The following is a 12,963-nucleotide window of genomic DNA, read 5'->3' as shown; positions in this document are numbered from 1 at the left end:
AATAAATAACATCTGTGATTCTGATTAAAGTTAATACAATTCAATAAACACATTCTGCTGGCAGCAACCTGACAAGTGTCTGACTAAAGTTTATTATTTATTGTAGATAAAGGAAACCCACTGGTGGCAGTGAGAACAAGGGGGAACATCCCAATTTTTATCTGCTGGTGGAAAGACATGGCGTGAGCCCTTTGTTTGGGGAAACAAGCAGGGATTACATGGTAAACATCAGAAGTTTTGATTATTAATTATTAATTAATTGATTATTAATATAAACAAATATTCTGCCAACAGAACTGATTTTTTGAAAGGTATGAAATTTAATTATAATCACAGATGTTGTTTATTCATTGCATACAATCAAATCATTCAAATATCATATATCTTTCCACCTTCACCACCTGCTCTATCTTGACCAGCTTATCTCTATTATTATTTCTTCTTACTATCTCCCTGACTATCTCTCTCTCTCTGCTTCTTTCTCTCTGCTTCTCTCTTCTGCCAAAGCCCCCTTGTCTCCACTGACTCCACCCCTCCACTCCTCTCATAGACGCATGAAAATGAGAACCAGACTTGGAGTGACATGAGTGACGTGGGGCAGCCATCACATACCTCCCCCTAGGAAAGGTTTGTTTCATGGGGGAAACTTTATAGTTTACCCTTATGAAAAACGAAATCTGCAGGGAACAATTCATCCAAACCATCATTACAATAAGATGTTAACTATTAAATCATGTACCATATGTCACTCTTTAACACAATACTGTATATTTACCTTATACAGTACTTCTACATATCTTATTTTAGATATTCTCTCACTTACTGTGTTTAGCAGATCAAACTTATTACTTTAAACATTTAAAAACAATCAACACAATTATAATTACTTAATTATCTTAATACAACTCATATTATTTTTACATTTACACCATTACTTTACTTACCATTTTTTCTCAACAAGACATTGCAGTTTAATTACTTCTCAAAACTACAGGGCTTATGTAGATTTTGCTGGGCAGGTGTGGCTTAACTATGATGAATCATTCCATATACGGAGCGCGATTCACTCAAATCTTCATTGGGATGAGCCTCTGCCAGGTCTTTGGGTGCAGTATATGATACCAGCCAGACCCAATCTTGGAGATAGATTTGATAGTGGACATTTGAACAGAAAGACCGCTCTAGATTCAAAATCCCTGTGTAGGAGCGTGGCAGGTGGTTCAACCCCACCTGCTCTGCTGGGATTACAATGCCAAGCGGGCTTGCAACAGGAAGCCATGCTGTTTCAAGCATGAGTGTTCTGCATATGGGGGACAACACCCCAATATATCATGCTTCAGGGCTGGGGCCCAGAGGTAAAAAAAGGGCCCAGGAGGAGGTAAACAACCTAGTAATGATGGGAATAACCCTGGAAAAAGGCCCCAGTCCAATTAAGACTGAGGTACTAGAAGCATGGCTGCATGCTTACCCAAGCAAGAAGGATGCTAGTTATTTATAGGATGGTTTCAGGTACGGTTTTAGGATTCTGGCGGTGGGTAAGCGCATGCCATTTTTTTGCACAAAACCTAAAATCCATGCGTGGTCCAGGAGAAGACTGACAAAGAAGTAAAGGAAGGGAGAGTTCTGGGCCCCTTTGCAACAGCTCCTTTGGAGACCACAAGGGTCTCACCTTTGGGAATAGTTCCAAAAAAGGCCCAGGGTGAGTTTAGCTTAATACACCACTTGTCCCATCCGGGGGGGGAGCGTCAGTTAACAATGCCATCCCTCAGGAGCTTTGTACCGTCTGCTATACCTCTTTCGATGAGGCAGTTTGCATGGTAAGAAAGTGTGGTGTGGGGGCTGAACTGGCAAAATGGGATATAAAATCGGTGTTCTGAATTTTGCCAGTTCACCCACAGGATTTTGATCTGTTAGGATTTTATTTTCAGGGTTTCTTTTCTATTGACAGGGCCTTACCTATGGGATGTTTCATGTGCTTCATTTGAGTGTTTCAGCTCGTTTCTTGAGTGGGAGATCAGGCACAGGGCAGGCTGTAAGTCTACGGCCCATCATTTAGATGATTACCTTTTCTGTGGTGTTAGGAACATAGGAAGGTGTGGATTTATTTTAAATACCTTTCAAAAGATGGCAGGGGAAAAAACGGAGAGACCGGCCACGGCCCTTACCTTCCTAGGCATTGAACTAGAGACAGTGGAACAGACATCGCAGCTGCCTGACAGCAAATTAGTTGACCTCAGGATTCGGTTAGACTTGCTATTGTGGAAGAAAAATGTATCACTATGAGAGTTACAGGAGATAGTTGGCCACTTGAACTTTGCATGCAGAGTTGTGGTGCCTGGGCGCATCTTTCTGTATTGACTTTGAATTGTCTGCCCCGCCCTTTGCATAGGACTCAGGTCACACGTGGTATGAGGGATGATTTACAAGTTTTGAGTCAGTTCTTAGCAGATTTCAATGGGATATCTTTTTGGAGAGGTGAAATAGGGCTGAAGGCGGACTTCCAGGTCCATTTTGGTGCGGCAGGTTCTTTGGGGTTTGTAATTTATTTCAGGGGTAGCTGGTGTGCCAGCACGTGGCCAGAAGACTGGCATTGGAATGACATTACAAGGGATTTAACATTCTTAGAATTCTTCCCAATAGTTGGTGCACTGGGGATATGGGCAGAAGAGTGGTCCAAGTCTGTGGTTTGGTTTTGGTGCAACAATCAAGCGGTTGTTTGCATCAAGTGGTTGTTTGCATCATTACATTGCATTCATAACAGGTCATGACACTAGTCAAGGCATTTACACTGCGAGCCTTACAGTTAAATGTTTTGGTACAGGCCCGGCATGTACCAGATATAGACAATAGATTAGCAGATGCATTGTCATGCCAACAGATTGAGCTGTTCAGGGAGCTAGACCCAGGAGTCAGTGGGTTCCTGGAAATTCTGCCCCCAGAGGTCTGGCAGATTGGTGCAAGGACGTGGAAAGAGCAATAGGTTTGGCTCTGGCACCAAGGACACGAAAAGGGTATTTGGCTGTGAATATAGAGTTTCAGAACTTTAGGGAGCTGGTCAATTCGGAACCAGTTTGGCCCGAACCAGTTGAACACCTTTAGCAATTTATAGTGCATTTGAATTGGAAAGGTTTAGAGCCGGGAACTATACAAGGTAGGTTGTTGGTGCTTTCCTTCTACACTAGGGTCCATGACTACCAGGATTATTCCTCTGATTACTACATTAAGAAAATGATAGAATGGTGGTTTAAGGAAAGGGGTAGGGCTAAGGATACGAGGGCTCCCATCTCACCTGTTCTGTTAGAGCATATTTGTAAACAGTGGGAGCTTCTGTGTAGGGATCAATACAAATTACTTTATTTACAGCTGCGTCCTTGTTGACTTTTTTTGGCACCCTTAGGATTAGCGAGGTAATTGCTGCAGGAAACGGTGATAAGACTGGAGTTGCCCTCCAATGGCAGGACGTTGGGGTTGTAAACAGGACAGTTCAGATTAACGTTTGACGTTCCAAGGCCAATCAGTTAGGAAGGAGTGTACAGCTTGCACGCTGCCATATGGAAGGCATTTGCCTGGTAAAAGCTGCAAATTCTTACCTGGAACTTAGGGGGCAAGAACAGGGTTATTTCTTTCCACATAGTGATGGTTCACCATTAACTAAGTACCAGTTTTGGAACCTGGCAGACTTAGCACTGAATAAAGTGAGAGTGCAAGGGTTCAGATTCGGATCACACTCCTTTAGAATTGGTGCAGCATCCACTGCTGCAGGACTATGATACAACACGGATGAAATTAAGCATCTGGGTCGGTGGTCTTCGTCCAACTATCACAAATATATCAGAACATTTCCTAATGCCTAGGCAGGGGCCTGGTTTTGTCTCACCTTTACAGGTTCTGTGGTGATGGCATGCCGGAAGCGGGTTTTGATCACAGGCCACAGTTATGTTTTTTGGGCAGTGCAACATGTGGCTGCATCCCCATGGGGGAGCAACCTGGGCCTTGGAACCAGAGTCCACATTAAGTGGAGAGGGCTGCGTGGAATGCTGTGGATCCAGCTATGCAGAGCGGTTGCATTTGGATGTTTTCCTCCAGATTTGTTGGTGGTACATCTGAGTGGCAACGATTTTGCCAGATGTCGTGGAAAGGCATTGATCTTGGACATTCTACGTGAATTGACATGGCTGAAGACTATGTATCCAGCTGTGCATATTGTGTGGTTGACGAATGTTCCCCATTGCAATATCAGGTAACCTATAGACCATCTGACCTCCCAGCGTTGTGGATCGTGCGATTACAGTGCTTGGGGGGAAAGATGTGCTGGGGCCACACCTGGACTAACAGTCAACAAGGAGAAGCTGGCTTGAGGCCCAGGGGTGGTCAAATTGGGGCCGGCCGGGTTCTCGTAGTCTTTAAGACCGCAAAAACATGGGGCCAGGGACTCACCCATTTGTTGCTTAAGGGGTCCTTTGAGACCTCTTTGCTTAAACCTGATTCCGCACTACAGCAGGACCCCCCCTTTGGCAAAAGATGACAACATTGATTATGCTTAATAAAATGTGGCCTGTGTTTAAACCCATATTTCTTGTCTCGTGTCTTCATTCCGGGGTGGGGAAGGCAAAAGAGATATCTGTTAAGCACTCATCATAATCTGTAATTAAAAACAAAATCATGAGGGAAAAATCTGTTAATTCTTACAAGTGCTGTTAAGGAAGGGTTCCAAGAAAGCAAAGCGTGTTACTTAGGTGCTGAATTGTGCCCAAAACATTCAGCTGAAAAGTTTATGGGGAGATCATTGAGTTCTGAGGAAATGAACACGGGAGTCTCACACTCTTGTGTGTTGTTCCCTTTTCATCTCAACCATTGTTGTTTCTCTGGAAAAGCATGATTGATCTCTTGGGATAATAAAAAAGATAGTATGTGTATTGTATTGAAGAAAAATACACAGTTTGAAGACAAGAGGTCACTTTACAGATGTCTGCAACGGCAAGTTTTGACTTGTGACTTGCAATATACACAGACATAGTGGATGATCTTTTCCATATATCGCTGAACTTTGAGAATGGTCTTTATGTAGCAATGCTGTTATCAGCCACCATTGAGAGAATGCTTCATTTCTGTTGGTTTCAAAGGTAACAGGCAGGCATCCTTTTTCTTTCTTTTCCTTTTAAGTGAAAGAGGAAAAAGAGTAAACATCATTGCTTGATTGAAGTAAGGGTTAGCCATGCTTGAGGCCTGCAGAGTCAGGACTGGCTAGTATTTACAAGACCACTGTTCATAAAAATAGCAGCTAGTCCCAAAGATATGAGACATTTAATACACGTTCTTAATTAAGATCCATGTGATTAAAAACACATGCTTTTATGTTGCCTGACTGTGTTGTAATTCTGAAAGGTGTTGGGAGAGAAATGGGTTTCCCCAGTTACATAATAATATTGTATGCTATCCTTGGTGCAATGAAAAGCATTTGAGGGTAGTTTCGTAGAGAATGTGCAATTTAGAGCCAATAACTTTACCAAATACCTGTTCCACATATGTCACTATGGATTGATGTAGCTTTCTACATTTTTACATGTTCCTTGGACCAGGGCTGGCTGTGAAGACTATCTGTGCACATGGCCTTTCAAATTTCCCATTGTACCACTGCTGTGAACTCCTTACACTAGCCTGCTGCCCTTGACAATATTGGAAAGTGCCATCTTTGAAACCAGTTTGAAGATATGACTGCCAGTCTAGTCTAGTCATCTTCTGTGGATGGAATGATGAGGGAAGGATGAAATCTGACTTTTTTGCTTTTACATCTTGTGAGGGCCCTGGAAGCAAAGACACAATAGTCATTTTATTTCCTCACAACACCCTGCAAGAGTGCTGCATTGGGGGCATGGGGGCAAATTGGAAAGGTATCCAGACCTAGCTGCCTGATGTTCCTCAGAGCATTGATGCTGTGGCCCACCAACTATAGCAATACTAGTGCCCACCAGTATTTTATTTTTATTTTTTTTATTTATACCCCTCCTTAGAAGGACCCAAGGTGGCTTGGAGAGAGGACTACGTAATTCCTCACCTCAGAGGCATCTCAGAACTGGAGCCATCTCTTGATAGAAATCATCCTTCGGTTTCAATCAAGACCACAGCCTACTGGCAACTGTGCTTGGACAAGAAGAGAACAACAATAACAAAATATTTCTGTCATCTGTGGAGACAGAAGTTTTGAACCAAAGGTGAGTTCTTTTTTTCAAACCGCATTTGCCCAGTTTGGCATCCATGTCTGTACTTTGTTTCTTGGACCTTTCGCACTTCATAAAAACAGGAACATTTTTCTCCTCAGTAATAGCCAGACATTTTATTTCATCTCTGTTCTTTCATCCTTTGTTTAAAATACCAATTACATCTTTTTTCTCTCTCAACAACCTTTATGAAATATGTTAATCAGTTTGTTTATAGTATGAATCACTCTTGCGTCTGCTCTAAATGTCTTCCTCCCTCATTGCTAGAAACCAAACTGAGGAGTCCGTTTAGTTTTCAAATTATATGCCTCATTCTTTTACAAAAAATTTTTTTAAAGAGGATTTATCTTCATATTGTGGGGAGATTTAGGGGATTATGGGGGAGGATTTTTTCAAACTTTAGGACATTTTTCACCTATTTTAGATGGGTTTGTTCTTATTTTAAAAGGAACTTTAAAAGTAATGAAAAAGAGAAACCTAGTAAAGAATGAAACAATTTAGTAAGATCACATCATTACAGGTAATGGAGTTAGGTTTTTGAATGCATAAGAAGCAGAGTGAGACTGTTTGTTGCATCTGAAGGTCTTCAGTATATTTATAGCTTTGGAAGACACGGTCACACCTGTATTTATGTTACTTTTAATTGTGTTCCTATCGTGCTTTGAGGTCATGTGGCATTTAGTCCAGGTTGTGCATCACTATGTGTTTTTGAGTTATGAATCATTTCCTTCCAATTCAATAAGCACATACTGTAGAACCTCTTGTTGCGACCATTTGACAGAAGAGAGTGTGTCTATTTTTCTACATTTTAAAATTTCATTTTGCTTCTTTCACTGCCATGGAAATTCCAATTTTAAAATAAATCCAGTTTTCCATCTGAACTCCTTTTCCATCAGAATATTTTTGTCACTACCTACCCATTTCAGTCTTCTGTTTTTGTTGATACATGCTGTTGAGTAACTTCTTATAGGATTTCTGGGGCATGTGAGATGTTTAAGGAGTTACCTCCCAGTGAGTTTCCATTACTGAGTAAAGATTTGAATCCAGTACTACTTAAGCACTATCCACTACACTACCTTGGGTATCCAACATCAGTTTCTAAATGGTTTCATTACATGTGAATGATTGTACTCTTCTGAGTTAATCAACACACTGAACTACAGGGACTGGAACACCTTCAAAGCAGCAATCTAAAGCCTTTAAAAATTGTCTGCTCTTTGAGAGGATCAGAGGGCAGAAGCATAGGAAAATACACACATGCATGTGTTGTCTATATAGATATAACATAACTCTTAAATATAGTTTCCATTCATTAGCTAGGGTCATGGAACATGCTTCTCAATGGCTATCTATGGAACAGGAGCCGTATCTGTAGACTGTTATCATCTAGTGGGGACAGTCAATGCACAAAATGAAAGCAGAGGTTCAGGGGAAAGTGAAGTGGTGAGGAAGAAGGACAACCAAGTGTCACCTCAACATTTCGTGACAAACTTAATTCTCCTAATCCGTTTTACACCCAACAACCTTATATGAAAGATATAGTCCTAAACCCTATATATTTTGGACAAAGGTTAAAACAGGTTTGTTGGTTAAACGTCCGTCCGTCCGTCCGTCCGTCCGTCCGTCCGTCCGTCCTTCCTTCCTTCCTTCCTTCCTTCCTTCCTTCCTTCCTTCCTTCCTTCCTTCCTTCCTTCCTTCCTTCCTTCCTTCCTTCCTTCCTTCCTTCCTTCCTTCCTTCCTTCCTTCCTTCCTTCCTTCCTTCCTTCCTTCCTTCCTTCCTTCCTTTGGATGCCACTTTTAGCCATGAGACAAATACCACGGTGCAAGTACCAACGTTTTTTAAAAGAAAACTACATATCTTGATGCTAACGCAGAAAGCTTCTTTGAGCTGTTATTTTGTCCATATTTCCTGATCTTTCAACCCTTTCTTAACAGAAAATCTAGTCCCACCCCCCAGAACAAATAGCTCCAGAGGCATTTAATCTGGGAAGGTTCACCCCACACCGTTGGCTGGCTTAAGAATGCATGCACAGACTGTGCAAAACAGGAAACAATTTAGAGAACCCTTTCCACTGTAAAAGGTCAGATGCTTTTGGCTTAGAAGGCTAGTGGCCAAGTGAATAATGCTAGCTGATAGGAAATAGCAACATCTAGCAATGAAAGAGATCTTGTTTCCTTCAATATACTCTGATGATTATATGAAACATGTACAATAAAAGAAATGTGAAAACTAAGGAAAATAGGCTTGAAGATAAATGCTGTAGGATAGGGTGTGCCCAGGTCCCCCAACTTAGGAGCCAATTTGAGGCTTCAGAATGTGTCTCAATATTGTCCAGAGGAAGATATGTCTCCTTTGTGTTGATGTGTGCCTCAGATCTGATTCAATTTGTGAGCTTGCCAAATTTCAGACTGTTCATTTCAGGAATTGTATACTAGTCACCTTTAAAATCCACCCCCCGTTTTCCCAGGTTGATCTGGTTAGTAATTTGGGTAAAGGTAAAGGTTCCCCTTGACAATTTTTGTCCAGTCGTGTTTGACTCTAGGGGGCGGTGCTCATCCCCGTTTCCAAGCCATGGAGCCAGCGTTTTATCCGAAGACAATCTTCCCTGGTCACATGGCCAGTGCGACTTAGACACGGAATGCTGTTACCTTCCCACCAAGGTGGTCCCTATTTATCTACTCGCATTTGCATGCTTTTGAACCACTAGGTTGGCGGGAGCTGGGACAAGTGACGGGCGCTCACTCCGTTGCGTGGATTCGATCTTACGACTGCTTGGTCTTCTGACCCTGCAGCACAGGCTTCTGCGGTTTAGCCCACAGTGCCACCACGTCCCTAGTAATTTGAGATTTGCCCAAATCCAGTGCAGAGCTTTACCTCAGGCATGAGTTCAAGGAAGAAGGCACAAACATTTTAAAAACTACTATGTGTCCTGAACCATAAGAATGAGAAAATAATTCCTTTTCTTATTAGGGAGTGGGCTGCAAACCATCTCCTTGCTGCTCTCCTTTCCAGTGCAGATTTACATATTTAAAGCCCTTACTTAGTTGTTCCCACCATTTCCACTCCACCACAAAGTAGTAGTCTAACCCAATGGTATTTTGATAGCTCCATGGTGGCCGCGACAGCCCTGGTTCCCGGTTCGACACAGTCTGTCATCAGACATCTATCACTTGCCCTACCTGCCTCACCTGCTTACACATAACAAAACTCAAATTCTCCACCCGGACCTCCCTACTCTGCACCTGGCAGCATGGAGGATTCTGCCTCCCTGATGAACATCCTCCATCAGGCAAAGAAACCCTCAACTAGGAGAGTTTATCTATACAAGTGGAAGAAATTCCAGTCCTTTACTGAAGCCTCCACACTACCTCCACACTACCTCTCTCTCCGCCGTCCTTCGGTTTCTGCTTTATCTTAAAGCCAAAGGCCTCTCCCTCTCTTCTTTGAGGGTTTACCTTTCTGCAATCATTTTCTATCAACCACAAACCGCTCCAGCAGCTCAGTTCTTCAGACACCCTACTTTGAAGCATTTCCTGAAGGGTTTTTCGCACATGTATCCAGATGAAGGAGAGCCCTTCACCTCAATGCTCTTTAACGATAGCCCTACAGCAACTTACCAAACCACCATTTGAGCCCTTGGCTTTGGTTGATCTTAGACTACTTACTTTTAAAACAGCGTTCCTCGTTGCTATCACATCCGCTCATCGTTCCAGTGAACTAGCAGCCTTGTGTTATGATTATCCTTATTTTATCTAGATAAGGTCAAGTTATTTGTAGATATTTCCTTTCTCTCCAAGGTTGTTTCCTAGTTTCATATGCCCCAACCGTTGGTTCTCCTATCCTTTTTTCCAGCTCCATCTACCGCTCAAGAAAGAATCCTCCATACTTTGGATTTCAGGTGGGCCCTAGCATTTTATTTAGCCCGCACACAACCCTTCGGATGTTCAGCTCAACTTTTCGTCAGCTATCAACCTCCTACGAAAGGTCTAGTCGGTTGCTTCTACCATCCACCTGATGTACCAGCTTGCTCGAAGGCCAGCTCCTCAGGTGATTCGCCCTCACTTCACTAGGGCAGTGGCAGCTTCCACAGCGTTTCTTTGCAGTGTTCCTCTTCCGGACGTCTGCGCCTCTGCAATCTGGTCACAGCCATCCACATTCATCAAGCACTATAGATTGGATGTTTGGCAAAAATCTGAGGCAGCCTTTGGACACGCTGTGCTAGCCTCTACCTTGGTGTGACACCCTCCTCCGGGTAAGACAGCTTGTTAAATGCCCAGGGTGTAATTCACAGAGGCCACAAAGAAGAATGACAGGCTACTCATCTGTAATTGTAGTTCTTTGAGTGGACCTCTGTGATTCACACATCCTGACCTGGCCTCCCCACTGTCACGCCATGCAGCTCTAATATGTGGGGGTTAACATAACTGCAAGGAGAGCCCTGGCACCAAGGTACATATACGGAGGGGGAGGGGTCTACACTAATGTGGTTTCTTTGCTACTGCAGAAGCTCTAGAATCTTCCAATGAGGCTCTGCGCAGGAACGGATTACCCAGGGTGTGAATCACAGAGGTCCACTCAAGGAACTACAGTCATGCCCTGCTTAACGATTACCCCGTATAACGACAAATCCGCTTCACAACGATGTTTTTGCGATCGCAAAAAGATGTTTTAAATGGGGTTTTTTCGCTTTGCGAAGATCGGTTCCCTGCTTCTGGGAACCGATTCTTCGCATTACGATGATCAAAACAGCTGATTGTCAGGTTTTCAAAATGGCCACTGGGTGCTTAAAATGGCTCCCTGCTGTGTTTTTGGATGGATTCCTCGCTCTACAGGCACCGAAAATGGCTGCCCCTATGAAGGATCTTTGCGGACGGTGAGTTTTTCAGCCCATTGGAATGCACTGAACAGTTTTCAATGCGTTTCAATGGGCTTTTTAATTTCGCTTTATGATGTTATCGCTCTACAGCGATTTCGCTGGAACAAATTAATGTTGTTAAGCGAGGCACCACTGTACAATTACAGGTGAGTAACCTGTCATTCCCAGAGGAACTGGGATGCTGTTTGCAGGATGAGCAGGGGATGTGTCCCTTCTACAGTTTGTTTAAATTGTGTCTATATGTAGTTTTGCTGTCTGTTTGATACGGTTTTGTAATTTTATTATTGTTTCACTGAAAATGAATGTTATCTACCTTGAACCTCTATTAAGATGCTTAAAATTAAATCAAAAACATTATAGCTGCTTCTTCATAATAGATGATGCATGGAGGAGAGGGGTCGTGCCATTTCTTCCTTTTCTTCCTCCTCTTTCTCCTGCTTCTGTTGCAAAGTCAAAACATATAAAATATTTGCCTGGACTGGGATGCATCTTCTGAATCAATAAGTCAAACCTCATGTTACACAAAGTATAGCAAGCCATTTTCTTTTATAATAGATTTCAGAAAGTGACCACACTTTGCATTTCCTGCCTTTATAGTGGTTTCTGGTTTTCAGAGTACCATCAATGTGCAGAAAGTACAAGTGTAGCACGGCTGAGCCTCTACAGGAGAGAAGGAAGACTTGAACACTAACAACAAGGTATGAAGCAGACAAATCTATACTGCAGGTCAAGTTTCAGTCTTACCTCTGTCTCCATGTATGTTGTCATGTTACCTCAAAGTGCTTTGTGCAAGTGGAAATCAAAAACTAGGTGACGCTACATCTTAATAATGGCTTGTGTGGCCAATAATGTCTATACAGCTCTGATTTACATTTTAATTAAATTGCAAAATGCTTGGAATGATACAAATGGAATAGTTTAATCTAAAACTAATAGCAAAGAAACTCATTATTTTTTTAAAAAAACCCAAAATACAGAACTATTACCTTTTCTTTTCTAGTCCTTGTGAGTCACCAGGCAGGTTGCAACCCTTTGGGAACAGCATCCCATTCTCTGATATTTCAGGGCTGATACCTGAGACCAGGGAGGGGCCTGTAGCGTTCTCCATTTATTAGATCTATGGTTCTTGTTGTATTATGTAATAGTTAATGAATATTCATGTTACTGAGAGGCGGATCCAAGGGAGATGCTATAAGAGGCGGGGTCAGAGAGTCAGAGGGAGAGATAGAGTCAGTGAGAGAAATGTAAGAGTCAGGCAGGAGATAAAAGCCTGACAGAGTAATAGAGTTTGTAGTTTGGGAAATTTAGATGTGATTAACTACTGAAGATATTCATGAATCAATCTATGTAATAAATAAACCAAAGTTTTATTTAAAAGAACTTGAAGTGTGGACCTGAATCTTTCTGAAGTAAATGGTGATTTAGAGATCATCTGGTGGCAGCAAGTGTAAAAGAAGAGAGTGTTTGCCTTCGTGTGCTCTGGGGCTTGAAGGTCAAGCAAGGGGCATGAGGGTGGACGCCACAGGGCCCTTATGACATGACAGGGATGGGGCAGAGAAGAGTTGGTAAATTATTTTGCCAGCTGATTGTGACAATGACCACAAACAAGATCCTACTAAATGGCTACCGACCCTGGGTAAAACATGGCTAATCACGTCATAGGGCAACACAGAGCTGGGGGGAGGGGGTTATTTGGGTAGCTAGGGAGATGGCAAACACTCCTGGCAGCTACATCAGTTACACTATTTCTACTAAGGCTACCTTCTTACGTGGCTCAATGTACATCACAAGCTCGCTTTCTCCCCTTAAGTGCGATAAGACAGTCTTTTTGACCACTTGGGGGAAACAAGATACTAGACTGCATAGAG

General features: G+C 42.6%; 1 long non-coding RNA gene across 1 annotated transcript; it reads left to right on the top strand.

Moving 5' to 3' along the window:
* Positions 1–5,094: 5,094 nt before the first annotated feature.
* Positions 5,095–12,475, top strand: LOC144583433 (uncharacterized). Its single transcript, XR_013537192.1, has 2 exons — positions 5,095–6,212; positions 10,072–12,475. It is a non-coding gene; the product is annotated as an uncharacterized LOC144583433 (long non-coding RNA).
* The last annotated feature ends 488 nt before the right edge of the window (positions 12,476–12,963 follow it).

The sequence above is a fragment of the Pogona vitticeps genome, chromosome 6, assembly GCF_051106095.1.
Source record: "Pogona vitticeps strain Pit_001003342236 chromosome 6, PviZW2.1, whole genome shotgun sequence".
Taxonomy (NCBI): domain Eukaryota; kingdom Metazoa; phylum Chordata; class Lepidosauria; order Squamata; family Agamidae; genus Pogona; species Pogona vitticeps.
This window is presented reverse-complemented; position numbering and strand designations above follow the sequence as displayed.